The sequence below is a fragment of the Salmo salar genome, chromosome ssa04 (genome assembly GCF_905237065.1).
Source record: "Salmo salar chromosome ssa04, Ssal_v3.1, whole genome shotgun sequence".
NCBI lineage: Eukaryota > Metazoa > Chordata > Actinopteri > Salmoniformes > Salmonidae > Salmo > Salmo salar.
Genome location: NC_059445.1, coordinates 38,436,516 through 38,454,343, shown reverse-complemented (window position 1 = coordinate 38,454,343; position 17,828 = coordinate 38,436,516). Strand labels below are relative to the sequence as shown.

General features: G+C 41.8%; 1 pseudogene; it reads right to left on the bottom strand.

Annotated features, from left to right (window-relative positions):
* Window positions 1-1,318: 1,318 nt before the first annotated feature.
* Window positions 1,319-15,940, bottom strand: LOC123742351 (tumor necrosis factor ligand superfamily member 10-like; annotated as a pseudogene).
* Window positions 15,941-17,828: the final 1,888 nt, after the last annotated feature.

Below are 17,828 nucleotides of genomic sequence, written 5' to 3'. Positions count from 1 at the left end.
AGTTGTTGATGCCAAGCCACCTGTGAGCCAGTTTTATACATGGCCTGTGCACAAGTCTGTGGCTGGCTATTTCATAACCATGGTGATTTGAAGTCTATGTCCACAGACTTGTAGTAAAATGTGTAATCTATACTGAACAAAAATATAAATGCAACATGCAACAATTTCAAAGATTTTCCTGAGTTACAGTTCATATAAGGAAATCAGTCAACTGAATTAAATCCATTAGGCCCTGATCTATAGATTTCACTTGACTGGGAATACAGATATGCATCTGTTGGTCACAGATACCTTTTTAAAAATGTAGAGGTGTGGATCAGAAAACCAGTCAGTATCTGGTGTGACCACCATTTGCCTCATGCAGCACGACACATCTCTTTCGCATAGAGTTGATCAGGCTGTTGATTGTGGCCTGTGGAATGTTGTCCCACTCCTCTTCAATGGCAGTGCAAAGTTGCTTGATATTGGCGGAAACTGGAACACGCTGTCGTACACGTTGATCAAGAGCATCCCAAACATGTTCAATGGGTGACATGTCTGGTGATTTTGCAGGCCATGGAAGAACTGGGACATGTTCAGCTTCCAGGAATTGTGTACAGACCGTTGAGACATGGGGCCTTGCACTACCATGCTGAAACATGAGGTGATGGCTGGGGATGAATGGCACAACAATGGGCCTCAGGATCTCGTCACGGTATCTCTGTGCATTCAAATTGCCATCAATAAAATGCAATTGTGTTCGTTGTCCGTAGCTTAGGCCTGCCCATACCATAACCCCACCGCCACCATGGGGCACTCTGTTCACAACGTTGATATCAGCAAACCGCATCGCCCACATGACGCCATACACATGTTCTGCGGTTGTGAGGCTGGTTGGACGTACTGCCAAATTCTCTAAAACAACGTTGGAGGAGGCTTATGGTAGATAAATGAACATTCAATTCTCTAGCTACAGCTTTAATGGACATTCCTGCAGTAAGCATGCCATTTGCATGCTCCTTCAAAACTCGAGACATCTGTGGCATTGTGTTGCATTTAGAGTGCAGTTGTATTATCCCCAGCACAATGTGCACCTGTGTAATGATCATACTGTTTAATCAGCTTCTTGATATGCCACACCTGTCAGGTGGATGGATTATCTTGGCAAAGGAGAAGTGCTCAATAACAGGGTTGTAAACAAATTTGTGCAAGAAATCTGAGATAAATAATATTTTTGTGCATATGGAACAGTTCTAAGATCTTTATTTCAGCTCATGAAACATGGGACCAACTCTTAACATGTTGCGTTTATAAATTTTTGTTCAGTGTATGTCCATGCTTAGTATTCTCTTGTGTGGTATAGCTTTTTCCCCATCTTTAACCACCATGCTCGTTGGTCAAACCGGAACGCCCCAAAATAGCTGGATTAGTCCTTTTCGTGCACAGCTGCAGGTGACAACACAGAGACAAAGATCTCATCCCTGGCGTGCAGCTCAAACAGGCCTCCCTGGTAGACAGAGTGGAGGGCATACTCAGTGTCAGTCTTCTTGTAAGCACACTGGACCAGCTGGCAGTTGGAGGTGCCCTCACGGGGGTCACCCCCCTCGTGGGTGAGGGAGGGGTAGCGGAAGTACACCTGGGCATACAGGTAATAGCATCCAGACTGGGGGATACGGAGGCGTCTGTGAGACAGGGTCATGTTGTAGAGATGGGTGCGGAAGCTCTGGTTGCCCCAGGACCGGACCGGATGGATGTAGGACTGATTCAAGTCTTTCTGAGGGGCCAGGGATGTAGGGCCTTTAGGGAGGAAAAAGGAAGCTACATATATGTCAATACAGACATTTAACTAAAAGCAGTACTACTGTAGACTCAGATATGAAAAGGCTTACAGTCACTAGTGAAAGTCTACACACCCTTTGCACAGTTTTCACATTTTGCTGCCTCAACGGGTAATACATTCACGGGGGTTTTCTACCAATCTCAACAACCTATTCCGCATTTTCAAAGTTATAGAAAAATTATAGAACATTTTCCAAATTAATAATATTAATAAAAAAAAAAAAAGTATTGATTGAATGTTGTCACATGGCAGACATTACAGCTAGGAATCCTTTTGGTAAGATTCTTACAACTTTTCACAACTGGTAAGGGAACATTTACCCATTGTTTTGTAAAAATCGCTTAAGGTCACTACATTTCATTGGGAGTCATTGATGCATGGCAATATTCAAACCAATATTCAGAACACTCAACACCTCTTGGGAAAGGCTTTCTGGTGTCTTTTGGGCATTCATAATTGTGTAATTGTCCCACTGAAAAATCTAACTATATCCCAGGGTTAGGTTTTTAGAAGACTGGGGCAGGTTTTCCTCTAACTTTTTACCTGGGCTTTGCTCCTTCAATATTTCTATTTACTCCTCAGTCCCTGCATACCCATAACATGATGCTGTGCGTTGTGTTGTATTGGATGTGACCCCAGCCTGTAGTTTTTTATTTAGGCCAAAAAGGTCATTCATTTGCCTTGTTGTTTTGCAGTATTGCTTAACAGCCTTGTTGCAAACAGAATGGAGGATTTGGAGTGGATTTCTTTTAAAACACAGGCTTCATTCTTTTTACTTGGTCATACAGGCCTGTACTGTAGAGTGAAAGCGTTGTTGTTGATCCTCTGTATTTCCAAGTATTGTCATGTTATGGGTATGCTTGCAACCGGCAGGGATTGGAGTGCCAGGATAAATAGAAATATGAAAGCAGAAAAGCCCAGGTAAAATGTTAGAGGGAACCCTGCCTTAGTCTTCTGAATACCAAACCCTGGGATAGAGTTTTGTTTTTCAGTGGGACAATTATACACATTTTAATGCCAAATACACACCAGAATGGCTTTGCAATAGCTGCTGAGTGTTCCTGAATACTCCAGTCTCATTCCTGACTTAAATCTGCTTGTCCACCAATGACTCCCAACCAAATTGACTGAGCCTGAGCAATTTTGACAAAATCAATGAACATACAATATAAACCCCCTTTTCAGGACCCTGTCTTTCAAAGTTAATTTGTAAAAATCCAAATAACTTCACAGATCTTCATTGTAAAGGGTATACCTAAACACTGTTTCCCATGCTTGTTCAATGAACCATAACAAATTAATGAACATGCACCTGTGGAACGGTCGTTAAGACACTAACAGCTTACAGATGGTAAGCAATTAAGGTCACTGTTATGAAAACTTAGAACACTAAAGAGGCCTTTCTACTGACTCTGAAAAACACAAAAAGAAAGATGCCCAGGGTCCCTGCTCATCTGCGTGAACGTGCCTTAGGCATTCTGCAAGGAGGCATGAGGACTGCAGATGTGGCAAGGGCAATAAATTGCAATGTCCGTACTGTGAGATGCCTAAGACAGCGCTAAAGGGAGACAGGATGGACAGCTGATCGTCCTCGCAGTGGCAGACCATGTGTAACAACACCTGCCAGGATCGGTACATCCGAACATCACACCTGCTGGACAGGTACAGGATGGCAACAACAACTGCCCGAGTTACACCAGGAACGCACAATCCCTCCATCAGTGCTCAGACTCAGACTGGCCACAATAGGCTGAGAGAGGCTGACATCACCAGACATCACCTGCAACAATGGTGGGCACAAACCCACCGTTGCTGGACCAGACAGGACCGGCAAAAAGTGCTCTTCACTAACAAGTCGCGGTTTTGTCTCACCAGGGGCGATGGTCAGATTTGCGTTTATCGGCGAAGGAATGAACGTTACACCGAGGCCTGTACTTTGGAGCAGGATTGAGGTGGAGGGTCCGTCATGGTCTGGGGCGGTGTGTCACAGCATCCTCGGACCGAGCTTGTTGTCATTGCAGGCAATCTCAACGCTGTGCATTACAGGGAAGACATCCTCTTCCCTCATGTGGTACCCTTCCTGCAGGCTCATCCTGACATGACCCACCAGCATGACAATTCCACCAGCCATACTGCTTGTTCTGTGAGTGATTTCCTGCAAGACAGGAATGTCAGTGTTCTGCCATGGCCAGCGAAGAGCCTGGATCTCAATCCCATTGAGCACGTCTGGGACCCGTTGGATCGGAGAGTGAGGGCTAGGGCCATTCCCCCCAGAAATGTCCGGTAACTTGCTGGTGCCTTGGTGGAAGAGTAGGGTAACATCTCACAGCAAGAACTGGCAAATCTGGTGCAGTCCACGAGGAGGAGATGCACTGCAGTACTTAATGCAGCTTGTGGCCACACCAGATACTTACTGTTACTTTTGATTTTGACCCCCCCCCCCCTTTGTTCAGGGACACATTATTCAATTTCTGTTAGTCACATGTCTGTGGAACTTGTTCAGTTTATGTCTCAGTTGTTTAATCTTGTTATGTTCATACAAATATTTACACATGTTAAGTTTGATGAAAATAAATGCAGTTGGCAGTGAGAGGACATTTCTTTTTTTGCTGAGTTTATATACAAAAGTATGTGGACACCCCTTCAAATTAGTGGATTGACTATTTCAGCCACAGCCATTGCTGACAGAGGTATAAAATCTAGCACACAGCCATGCAATCTCCATAGACATACAGTGCATTCAGGAAGTATTCAGACTGTTTGACTTTAACCACATTTTGTTACGTTACAGCCTTATTCTAAAATGGATAATCTACACACAATACCCCATAATGACAAAGCAAAAACAGTTTTTTAGAAATGTTTCCAAATGTACTAAATATAAAAAACTGAAATATCACATTTACATAAGTATTCAGACCCATTACTCAGTACTTTGTTGAAGCACCTTTGGCAGCGATTACAGCCTCGAGTCTTCTTGGGTTTGATGCTACAAGCTTGGCACACCTGTATTTGTGGGTCTCTCCAGAGATGTTCGATCGGGTTCAAGTCCGGGCTCTAGCTGGGCCACTTAAAGACATTCAGAGACTTGTCCCCAAAGCCACCCCTGCGTTGTGTTGGCTGTGTGCTTACTGTAGGGTCATTGTCCTGTTGGAAGGTGAAACTTCGCCCCTGTCAGAGGTCCTGAGCATCCTGAGCGCTCTGGAGCAGGTTTTCATCAATGATCTCTCCATATTTTCCTCCGTTCATCTTTCCCCTGATCCGGACTAGTCTCCCAGTCCCTGCCGCTGAAAAACATCCCTACAGTATGATGCTGCCACCACCTTGCTTCACTGTAGGGATGGTGCCAGGTTTCCTCCAGACATGACACTTGGAATTCAGGCCAAAGAGTTCAATCTTGATTTCATCAGACCAGAGGATCTTGTTTTCTCTTTCAAACTCCAAGTAGGGTGTCATGTGCCTTTTACTGAGGAGTGGCTTCCGTCTGCCCACTCTACCGTAAAGACCTGATTGGTGGAGTGCTGCAGAGATGGTTGTCCTTCTGGAAGGTTCTCCCATCTCCACAGAGGAACTCTGGAGCTCTGTAAGAGTGACCATTGGGTTGTTGGTCACTGACCAAGGCCCTTGTCCCCTGATTGCTCAGTTTGGCTGGGCGTCCATCTCCAGAAATAATCTTGTGGTTCCAAACTTCTTCCATTTAAGCATGATGGTGGCCACTGTGTTCTTGGGGACCTTCAACACTGCAGAAATGTTTTGGTACCCTTCCCCAGATCTGTGCCTCGACACAACCCTGTCTCGGAGGTCTATGGACAATTCCTTCGACCTCATGGCTTGCTTTTTGCTCTGACATGCACTTTCAACTGTGGGACCTTATATAGACAGGTGTGTGCCTTTCCAAATCATGTCAAATCAATTGAATAAACCACAGGTGGACTACCATCAAGTTGTAGAACCATCTCAAGGATGATCAATGGAAACAGGATGCACCTGAGCTCAATTTCGAGCCTCATAGCAAAGGGTCTGAATACTTACAGTGGGGGAAAAAAGTATTTGATCCCCTGCTGATTTTGTACGTTTGCCCACTTACAAAGAAATTATCAGTCTATAATTTTAATGGTAGGTTTATTTGAACAGTGAGAGACAGACTAACAACAACATCTGCGTTTTTCTGGATATTTTTGTTGTTATTCTGTCTCTCACTGTTCAAATAAACCTACCATTAAAATTATAGACTGATCCTTTCTTTGTCAGTGGGCAAACGTACAAAATCAGCAGGGGATCAAATACTTTTCCCCCCCGCTGTATGTAAATAAGGTATTTATGTTTTTTTATATTTAATACATTTGCAAAATGTCTAAAAACCAGTTTTAGCTTTGTCGTTATGGGGTATTGTGTGTAGATTGATGAAAATGAATTTCAATCCATTTTAGAATAAGGGTGTAATGTAACAAAATGTGAAAAAATAAGGGGTCTGAGTACTTTCCGAATTCACTGCACATTGGCAGTACAATGGCCTTACTGAAGAGCTCAGGGACTTTCAACGTGGCACCGTCATAGGATGCCATCTTTCCAACAAGTCATCTTGTCAAATTTCTGCCCTGCTAGAGCAGCCCGGTCAACTGTAAGTGCTGCTATTGTGAAGTGGAAACATCTAGGAGCAACAACGGCTCAGCCGCGAAGTGGAATACCACACAATCTCACAGAATGGGACCACCGAGTGCTGAAGCACATAGCACGTTAAAATCATCTGTCCTCGGTTTGTCGAGATTGGTGTGGAGGAACTTCACGGGACTGCACAGAGCCCTGACCTCAACCCAATTGAAGACCTTTGGGATGAATTGGGACGCCGAGTGCGAGCCAGGTCTAATCGCCCAACATCAGTGCACGACCTCACTAATGCTCTTGTGGCTGAATGGAAGCAAATCCTGGAAGCAAATCCAGCAATGTTGCAACATCTGGTGGGAAGCCTTCCCAGAAGAGGGGAAGGGGCTGTTATAGCAGTGAAAGGGGGACCAACTCAATTTAATGCCCATGATTGTGGAATGAGATGTTCGATGAGCAGGTGTCCACATACCTCTGGTCATATACGTTGCCCTAAGAGTTGTTCAAAGTTGGTAGAATCTTATTCATAATATTTCACAGCTGTAATGGCTGCCCAATGTGCTTCCACTAAATATTTACTCTGGGCTGTGAAGACATATGCAATCAAGACATCTGCGTATTCATTTTTTTATTAATTTGGACATTTTTGTATCATTTTTCTTTCGCTTTGGAAATGTGAAGAAGATTGTGTACATCAGTGTGAGAGAAAAAAAATCAATACATTTTTTTATTTAATTTTAAGGCAGCAAAATGTGAAGACTGTGCAAGGGGTGTGTAGACTTTCACTAGCCACTGCTACATACAGTAAGGTTAGATTCCTTTAACAATAGTTTCTTTAACTTTGGCAAAATTAGTGCAGCAGGGAAAGAGCAGTCAGGAGGATTGGATGGGAGAAAGAGGCAAGCAAAATTTCAGGAAAGAAGCAAATCAGTATCAGCTGTTCTGACGTATTCATTCACAAGGATATCAGTGCGTTCTTGGCTGTATGATCAGACAGATCGCTGGGGGTGATATGAATATGAAAACGGCGCCTTGTCTTTGAAGTCTGAGGTTTATGTGACTAAAATGACTAAAATGTGAGATCATGCCGCAGTTTGAGTGAACTGGATGTGGAGATGAGATGAGCGATGCCACACCTTTATTTGCTCAGATGGTCTATGTAGATGCTTGATATAACCAGGGTTGGGGAGAAACGGGTTACAAAAAACTGCAACTGTAATCCGTTACGTTACCAGCAAAAATATTGTAATCAGATAACAGATACTGTTGAAAAACTAGATGATTACTTCGACGATTACTTTTAAATTCAGAAAGGATGTTTGCGAATAAAAACTTTGACACTTCGCTGTTTTCTCAATGACATTCAAATCAGCATTGAAAACGCTGCAAGTTTACATTTGTCCAATGTGAGCGAGTCTGACCACAAGTCAGAGATTTGTGTTTGATGGATCGTGGGAAAAGAGAAGAAATAGGCTTTTGTAGGCTACAGTCCAAGGTATGTCTTCCAAAGGTGTGACTGCTGTCCAGATCCAAAGATGATCCAACTTGAATAAACGCTTGGATGTAAGGATGACAGCAGTGGTGTTGTTTACGGCGATAAGGACATCACTCATTATTGATATCTACATAGCACATTGATGTGAATCACACTGCTGCTCTCTCATTTAGCTATTTGCGCCTTACGGATTGTGGTTGTTGTGGATGGCTGTTCACAAATCTAAATGTGTATTTGAACCCAATAATGGTTGAATTCAAGAAGTTCAAACTGCACATCAATCATTGTTTTTGAACCCAGTCGAAAGCCAGTGACAAATGCGCTCTTGCAACAGCTGCATAGTGCGGATCCCAGCCTATGGAATAAAATGTAGGCTTTTATTGCTCAATCTAATTCATGCTGATAAAAAAAATCTATAGGCCTAATAGGCCCGTTTAATTTTGTCTGGCTTGCCGTTCCAAATAAAATGGAATCTTTTTTTCTCATATACTAAAAAATATTGTTCGCTAGGTGCAGGCACGACCATAAGCAAATAGGTAAACTGGGATATGACTAAAGAGTTAATCAGGGTGATTTCCCCACAAATATAAAGGTATTTACCTTTCCATGGTAGCAAGATCTTATCTATTTTTGCTAACTTTCTATAAAAATGTTTTGAAGTGAGATCATTTAGAAGTTTTTCATGTTGTCTGTCTAATTGTGTAATGACTTGGTGCTGTCTATCTTGGCAAGGATGCTCTTGAAAAAGTATCAAGGCACAAGGCGAGACCGAAATTCAGACACAGGAGGCAGATGGTTGGAGTCTTATGTTCATTACAATTTTTCTCGATTGTTTACACACATTTTCTGAAAGCATGCCTCATATTCTCAGAATTCTACACACAAATCAAAAAACACACACTCAATGGGCAAAACCCCTCAATTCTCCAGCAAAATGAAACTTTACATTCAAAACAATTATTTCTTATCAAAGTGGTATTTTGTTTTCAAATGACACACACAAACCATCATATGAATAGACATTCATAAGAACCAGTTGAACACTGATGTGCTCAATGTTAAACACTATGATGAATGGAAAACACTTCTCCATTCATCATAATGACTTAGGCCATTTTTTGGTTCAGTGTTGCCATCACTACAGACAGTACATACATAAGTGTGTTGTAAAATATTTGAGAATATTGTTTTTATACTCAGAACACACGGTACCAAATATATTTTATTTTTCCCACAAAAACAATGTACACAGTGTACATCCCATTTCCAACCAACACAAAGTTGCACATACAGTGGTCTACATACAAAACAGAAGAATTTCATGTATACAGTTAAAGCACCTCATCCACATCACAAGCAATGTTTTCCCTGGCCAAGCAGCGGGGGAAATATCGCCTAGCATGGCGATTCCAGCCATGAAAAGCATCAGCTGCTATATCTCCACGTGTCTTCCATAGCTTGGAGAAGAGGTATACGCGTTTGTGGATTTCGGTCATACACTTTCCATCTCCAGGCAGAGAAAAATTCCTCAATAGGATTGAGGAATGGAGAATATGGAGGGAGATTAAACAACTAAAAAGCGTGGGCAGTGAACCAGTTACGAACCAGAGCAGCCCTGTGGAAACTTACGTTGTCCCAAATGACAACGTACCTGAGCTGCTCTGGGCCATCTACCTGATCTGGTGGAATGAGTGTGTTGTGTAGGGTGTCCAGGAATGTGATCAGATGGGCGGTGTTGTAGGGGCCAAGGGTAGCATGGTGATGGATGACGCCGTGGTGGGTAATCGCTGCACACATTGTGATGTTCCCGCCGCGCTGGCCAGGGACTTGAACAATGGCACGCTGGCCGATGATATTCCTTCCCCTCTTTCGTCTTTTTGTGAGGTTGAATCCAACCTCATCAATGAAGATGAACTGGTGCTCCACTGCAGCCACCTCTAGCTCAAGGACTCTCTGAAACACACATGACAATATCAGAAATAGACATGGAGTGGTCACTATTGTGAAGCACTATCATTATGATTACAATACTGAAATATGTATAATTTATACAGTGTTGAGAGTATGCATCAATTGTGGTTTTGTATAGGACTCACTTGCACATAGTTATATCGCAATTCCTTGACTCTTTCTGAATTGCGTTCAAATGGAACCCTGTAGACCTGCTTCATCCTGAGATTATTTCTGCGCAAGACACGGTCCAGTGTTGATAAGCTTACCCTATCAATATTTTGAAATATCTCATTGTTTTCTATTATTTTTCTTTGTATTTGCCGTAATGTTATGGCGTTATTTTCTAGGGCCATGTTCATGATTTCAGTTTCCTGTTCACGAGACAGAACACGATCCCGACCACCTTGTGTTGGTAATCTTTCAGTTCTGCCAAACAAATAGTAAAATACTGTAAATACAAAGTAGGAATACATTTCCCAAATACTTGAAACATACTTTATTTTTACAGTCCTACAGAACAGTCCACAGGCAATACTGTACTACTGTACTCATTGAGTACTGTATTGATATGCAGTACTGCAATTTTCTAGTGAGAGTAGATTTCTTACCTATTCTCATTTCGGAATGTCCGGATGATGGATGCTACAGTGTACCTGCTCAAATTTGGCTGTACTCTTTGCCCAGCCTCACTCATTGTTAGACCATGGTTGACCACATATTCAACCAAAGTGGCTCGGATCTCATCAGAGATTACGGTCCTTGGCCTTCCTCGTCCTCCTCCTCTTACTCTCACTCCTCTGGCTCTGCCTCTGTTTCCAATGTTGGCATCCATTGCTCCAAAACAGAAGAGCTCACCTGTTGGTCTTTTATGCTAAAGCTCTGATTGCTAATTGTAAAACTGTGTGACGGGTGTTTGCCCATGTGATGAGTCAGTGTGCATATTTGAATGGCAGTGTGTTCATTATGAAAACAAGAGATTTTCTGCATGAAAATTGTGCCAAATGCAAAGAATTGTGTGTAGTGTTTTGAAAAAAGTGTGTTTTAGAACTGCAATTTGAGTGTAAAGCAGGAATTGTGCTTGTAGTTTAGCAGAATTGGTTCAGGGGGTTGGTGCATGAGTTACATGTTGTGGTCATTGTGTCTCAAGTACCAATATTTGTGTGTAAACAATTGAGAAAAACTGTAATCCAAAGGGGTAGGCAAGAGTACGGTCGTGGACAGGCAAAAAGGTCAAAACCAGATCAGAGTCCAGGAGGTATAGAGTGGCAGACAGGCTCGTGGTCAAGGTAGGCAGAATGGTCAGGCAGGCGGGTACAAAGTCCAGAAACAGGAAAGGGTCAAAACCGGGAGGACTAGAGAAAGGAGAATGCAAAAAGCAGGAGAACGGGGAAACCGCTGGTTGACTTGGAAACATACAAGACGAACTGGCACAGAGAGACAGGAAACATAGGGATAAATACACTGGGGGAAATAAGCGACACCTGGAGGGGGTGGAGACAATAACAAGGACAGGTGAAACAGATCAGGGCATGACAAAAAGAGATTGCAAATCTCATTGAGCCTTCCTGATTTAAAAAAATGTTTTATTTATTTCGGGATATGTATTCCGGAGTATATCCACATCACCATCACACCATTTTATTGGTAAACTAAATGATAAAGTAAAAGTAGTATTTTTTAGTGATCCAATACGTAATATAATATAGGAGACCAGATGCTGCTGGAAGTGGTGTTGGAGGTCCAAAGGGAGGCACTCTTTCCTCTGGTCTAAAAAATATCCCAATGCCCCAGGGCAGTGATTGGGGTCATTGCCCTGTGTAGGGTGCCGTTGGAATGTCTGCTTCCAGCTCACACTCTCAAACACCTAGATCCCCTGAACGCAGCTCACTTACTAGATCCCAATCAACTGAATTATAATCACCTGTTCAGACACCTGTATGTCATTATCACACACTATTTAGTTCAGTTCTTTGCACCCCTTCACTGTGAGGTATTGTTTGTTTTGTGACACACGGCTTTCAGAGAGCTGGGGTTCCCGTGATTTACTCCTCCCGTGTATTGCCTCACTAACGAAGCCTTTTGCCTATTCCCTGCCTGTACATTAGCCTATTGGATTTCCTGTTATCTACCTATTGCCTGATCTCCCGGACGACGTTACTAGCCTATTCCCTGCCTGTACTGTTGCCCTTCTGGACCCTTGTGTATGAACTTCTGCCTGTCCCTGGACCCAACTACTTGCCTCCTCATGTGGTCCTTTACAATAAACACCTGCTGTGTCCTGCGCTTGAAACCAGCGCTCTGTCTCCCATCGTGTTCACTACAGCCGTCTTCGGATGGGACATTAAACAGATGTCCTGACTCTCTGTGGTAACTAAAGATCACACGGCACTTATTGTAAGAGTAGGGTTGTTAACCCCAGTGTCCTGTCTAAATTCCCAATCTGGAACTCATACCATCACGTTCACCTAATCATCCCCAGCTTACAATTGGCTCATTCATCCCCCTCCTCTCCCCTATAACTATTCCTCAGGTTGTTGCTGTAAATGAGAATGTGTTATTACTATTTATTATTAAATGAGAATGTGTTATTACTATTTATTATTTTACACCTAGGGTTACTAACATGATTTTAACCCATTTTATGAGAGATTCTCCAAAATTGAAATCTTCCAGGCATTTATATATAAACTCCAGTTGTACTTTATCAAAAGCCTTTTCAAAGTCTGCTATGAACAGCAGGGCTGGTTTCGCAGATTTTTCATAGTGCTGTATCGTTTCCAGTACTTGACTTATATTATCTCCAATGTATCGTCCATGTAAAAAAAATTGTCTTATAAGAATGAATAATGTCTGACAATAACTTTTTAATTCTATGCGCTATACCTTTTGCCAGCATGGTTGCATCACAACACTGAAGTGTAAGGGGCCTCGAATTGTTTAAATGGACTGGATCTTTACATTTCCCACTTGTATCCTGTTTCAGTAAAAATGAAATCAGACATTGTTGAGTGTCTGATAATCTACCGTTTACATAGGAGTGGCTAAAACATGCTAATAACGATCCTCTTGTCACGACTTTCACCGAAGTTGGTCCCTCTCCTTGTTCGGGCGGCGTTCGGCTGTCGAAGTCACCGACCTTCTAGCCATCGCTGATCCACTTTTCATTTTCCATTGGTTTTGTCTTGTCTTGCATCACACATGGTTCCAATTCCATCAATTATATGTTGTGTATTTAACCCTCTGTTCCCCCCCATGTCCTTGTTGATAATTGTTTATTGTAGTGCTTATGCACGGTATGCTGGTTATTACCGGGTTTTGTTTGACCCATTTGTTGTATTGTTCTGTTGACGGTGGTTTATGGATATTAAATGACACCGTTGTAAATCAGTTTTCGCTCTCTTGCGCCTGACTTCTCTGCCGCCAGTACGCACCTCACTACACCTCTGAGTATATCAAAAAAGGTTTGGTATACCTCAACTGGTATGCCATCCAGCCCTGGAGTTTTCCTTGGACTTAAAGGCTTTAATTGCATCAAGAAGTTCCTCCTCTGTAATTTCACCTCCACATGAGTCTTTCTGTATAGCTGTTAATTTTACATTATTAATAGAAAAAAAATCCATACAATTTGCTTCGGTTAGAGGAGATGGAAGAGACTGAAACAAAAACATATGCTTAAAGTACTTTGCTTCCTCTTTCAAAATATCATTTGGTGAATCATAGGTGACTCCGTCATTTGTAATATATTTCAGTAAATTATTTTTTTCTAGCATTTTTATGTTGAAGATTAATAAATAATTTGGTGCATTTTTCCCCATATTCCATACAGTTTGCTTTATTATTATAATATACTACACTTGATCTTTGTTGAATAAATTCCTCAATTTTTTGGGGCTTTTCCTCTAACTTATTCTGAGCCTCTATGGTATAGTTTTTATTGCTGTTTATCTGTACTGTTAGTCCTTCTATTTCCTTTGTTAGTATGGACATGTTTGCTGTCAGTCACACTGCTGGAGTTGCACTTTTAACAACATAATAAACGGAAAAATTGCAAATATTCCCAGAAACATGTTTTTGCTTTGATTAGTAATGAAGTACAAGCTCAATCGTGTAAATGATTAGGTCGCTCTTCATGGGTGCAATCAAACAACACACCATTCCCTGCCCCCTTGCCGACACCTCCTCACATAACCTTGCTGACTCTAAACTTGGCAGCTTTTGTAACTTTGTACAATTGTTAGACAGGCCTAGTTTTACTTAGTCTTGAGTTGCAGTGGACTACAAATCCAACTTTCCATCTCAACTAGTATTTGACTGGTGAGTGGTGATTCATAGGATAAATAAAAGACTCATTCACTGCTACCCATTACCAGTTTCATTGTCATGACCAACGTCTGTGATTTATTTCAAGTTTCAAGTTTTAATACCACTTGCACAAGTACAGTGAAATGCCTTTCGTGCAAGACCTAACAGTCCAGTAATCAATATCAACGTAATAGAATGTATTTCTGAGGGATGTGGTTAGTTTCTTCGACCGTATGGTCATATTTGTGACTCACGGCATCTTTTGCTTGTGCGGCTAACAGGCTTTGTAGTCATTGTAACAAACCCGGGACTGGAGCCAAACCATGGGATCCAATGCCAGACTACAGAGAGAAAAGAATCTGACCAATGACACTGATCAAACCTGACAGCCTTAGTCTACCTTGATTATCACAGTCATTCATCTCCATGCAGTAACAAAGTCTTCAGTGTATGCTGATACTTTATGCAGACATAATTCACATTTAATCAGCAGGTACAATATAAATGGTTAAGTAAATTGGAGAAGTATGCTGCAAATTATATTTCTGATTTAAGAGGTGAAGAATAATGTAACACTTTGTATTCAGGACATAATGTTCATTTTTTGCACCGATAATCATATTTGCTTTTTTTTTTTTTTGGCCATTAGCAATAGGTGCCCTTAATTGCAAGGTATTGGAAAACCTACCTGGTCTTTGTGTTTGAAATTCACTGTTGGACCAAGGGAACTTACAGATAGATAATTTTATGTGGGGTACAGAGATGAGGTAGTCATTCAAAAATCATGTTAAACACTATTATTGCACACAGAGTGAGTACATGCAACTTATGTGACTTGTTAAACACATTTAGGTGTGCCATGACAAAGGGGTTAAATACTTATTGACTCAAGACATTTCAGCTTTTCATTTTTTATTAATTTCAGAAAAGTTCTAAAAACATAAGTCCACTTTGACATTATGGGGTCTTGTGTGTAGGCCAGTGACACAAAATCTGAATTGAATTCATTTTAAATTCAGGCTGTAACACAACAAAATGTGGAAAAAGTCAAGGGGTGTGAATACTTACTTAAGGCACTGTAGTTCATATACTGTTTATTATTGGATAATATGTCATTTATAAATCAGTAGACTAATAAACTGTTCTTCACTCACTTCCAATGTATCAGCTCAAAAGACTGTAGGATACCTCATACTTCATGAGAGTCTTTTATGAATGTGGTTTGAAGGTATAATTTTCCTGACTACCAGAAGTTCTGGGGAACCAACTGTGAGCTGGGGAGAAAACAAATCTAAAAGAGCATGAATAGAGGTTTTCTGGTTGTCACGGTTGTCGTAGGAATGAGCGGACCAAAGTGCAGCGTGTGTGTCGTTCCACATTTAATTTATACTGTGAAACTATGCAATACATATAGATAAACTAGAATAAAAAATAAAAAAACGTGACGCAGAGGTGAAACATACACTACTCAAAGACAATCTCCCACAAACCCAGGTGGAAAAAAACCCTACTTAAGTATGATCTCCAATTACTGACAACAAAGCACAGTTGCCTCTAATTGGAGATCATCTCAAACAAACCCAACATAGAAATACAAAACTAGAACCTGAACATAGAAATACAAAACATAGAAAAACACCCCCTGTCACGCCCTGACCTACTCTACCATAGAAAATAACATCTACTATGGTCAGGACGTGACACTGGTCGTCAAGGTGAACATCAGATATAGGATGAAAAAAAAACACTTTACCTGAGCAACCCGACATGTTCAAGAAGACGAGGAGTCCAGTTATCGAAGCTACAGTACCCGCAGTACGACCACAACAATAACGATCATTGTGACCCATAACTTGGACGGTACGTCGCGTCGGCTGTTTGACGCAGCCATGAGGTATGTCTTTGCTCAATGACAGGTCTGAATTGATCTGAGTTGCTTTCCATAGAAGCCCAAAATAATTAGTGGATGAGAAGGGTGACCACGAACCTGTCATCCATAACATTGTAAATACTTTCTCGCTGGGAGTGTTTCAGTTGGAGGGCTACGGGAGCTAAACTGTCAAAATTCAACAATGCCCCCAAATTGATGGCGCACACGGAGGCTTGCTTTTTTCCTGAGCTCTTTTTGTAACCTATAGCCAACTACATGTATTCCGTTTAGAAAACTTGAACAGTCACCTCACTATTTTATTCGGCTCTAATACTATATGTTTGGATCTTTTTTTTTGCAAATGCATAAGTATGCCTACATGGTTGGCTTATTGATCCTTGATTTGTATTTGTGTAAAAATATCCAATATGTTTAGTAGGTTATTGATATTAAGCTTTACTTGTTAAACTCAAAGGCTCACATTCCTTCATTATACAGATGTGTCTCAGAGTTAACAGAGTGAACAGAAGACACAGAAGCTTCAATTGTGTCTGGCCACAAGCCAAACTGGTTGCCCCCAGTTCCCTTATGCCCCCAAAAGGTACAGTATGTCACAGCTGACATGTGGGGGTGAAATGGCTTAACCTTAATCACAGCTTTGTGTACCTAGACATCATATAGGCCTACTCAAACTTTCAACTTGTGCTAGCTGTTGACTGGGGACTTTACAGCATAATACACTGTATTCAGAAAGTATTCAGACCGTTTCCCCTTTTACACATTTTGTTACATTCAGCCTTATTCTAAAATTGATTGTTATTGTTTTTCCACATCAATCTACACACCCCATAATGACAAAGCAAAAACAGGTTTTTAGAAATGTTTGCAAATTTATTCAAAATAAAAAACGCAAATACCTTATTTACATAAGTATTCAGATCGTTTGCTACAAGACTTGAGCTCAGGTGCATCCTATTCGCATTGATCATCCTTGAGATGGTTCGACAACTTGATTGGAGTCCACCTGTGGTAAATCCAATTGATTGGACATGATTTGGAAAGGCACACACCTGTCTATATAAGGTCCCACAGTTGAAAGTCCATGTCAGAGAAAAAATCAAGCCATGGGGTTGAAGGAATTGTCCGTAGAGCTCCGAGACAGGATTGGTGACGAGGCACAGATGGGGAATGGTACCAAAACAATTCTGCAGCATTGAAGTCCCCAAGAACACAGTGGCCTCCATCATTCTTAAATGGAAGAAGTTTGGAACCACCAAGACTCTTCTTAGAGCTGGCCGCCCAGCCAAACTGAGCAAACAGGGGAGAAGAGCGTTAGTCAGGGAGTTCCTCTGTGGAGATGGGAGAACATTCCAGAAGGACCACCCTCTCTGCAGTACTCCACCAATCAGGCCTTTATGGTAGAGTGGCCAGACAGAAGCCACTCCTCAGTAAAAGGCCCATGACATCCTGCTTGGAGTTTGCCAAAAGGCACCTAAAGGACTCTCAGACCATGAGAAACCAGATTCTCTGGTCTGATGAAACCGAGATTGAATTCTTTGGCCTGAATGCCAAGCATCACATCTGGAGGAAACCTGGCACCATCCCTACGGTGAAGCATGGTGGTGGCAGCATCATGCTGTGGAGATGTTTTCCAGTGACAGACTGGGAGACTAGTCAGGATCTAGGGAAAGATGAACGGAGCAAAATACAGAGAGATCCTTGATGAAAACCTATTCCGGAGCGCCAGGGCCTCAGACTGGGGTTGAAGGTTCACCTTTCAACAGGAC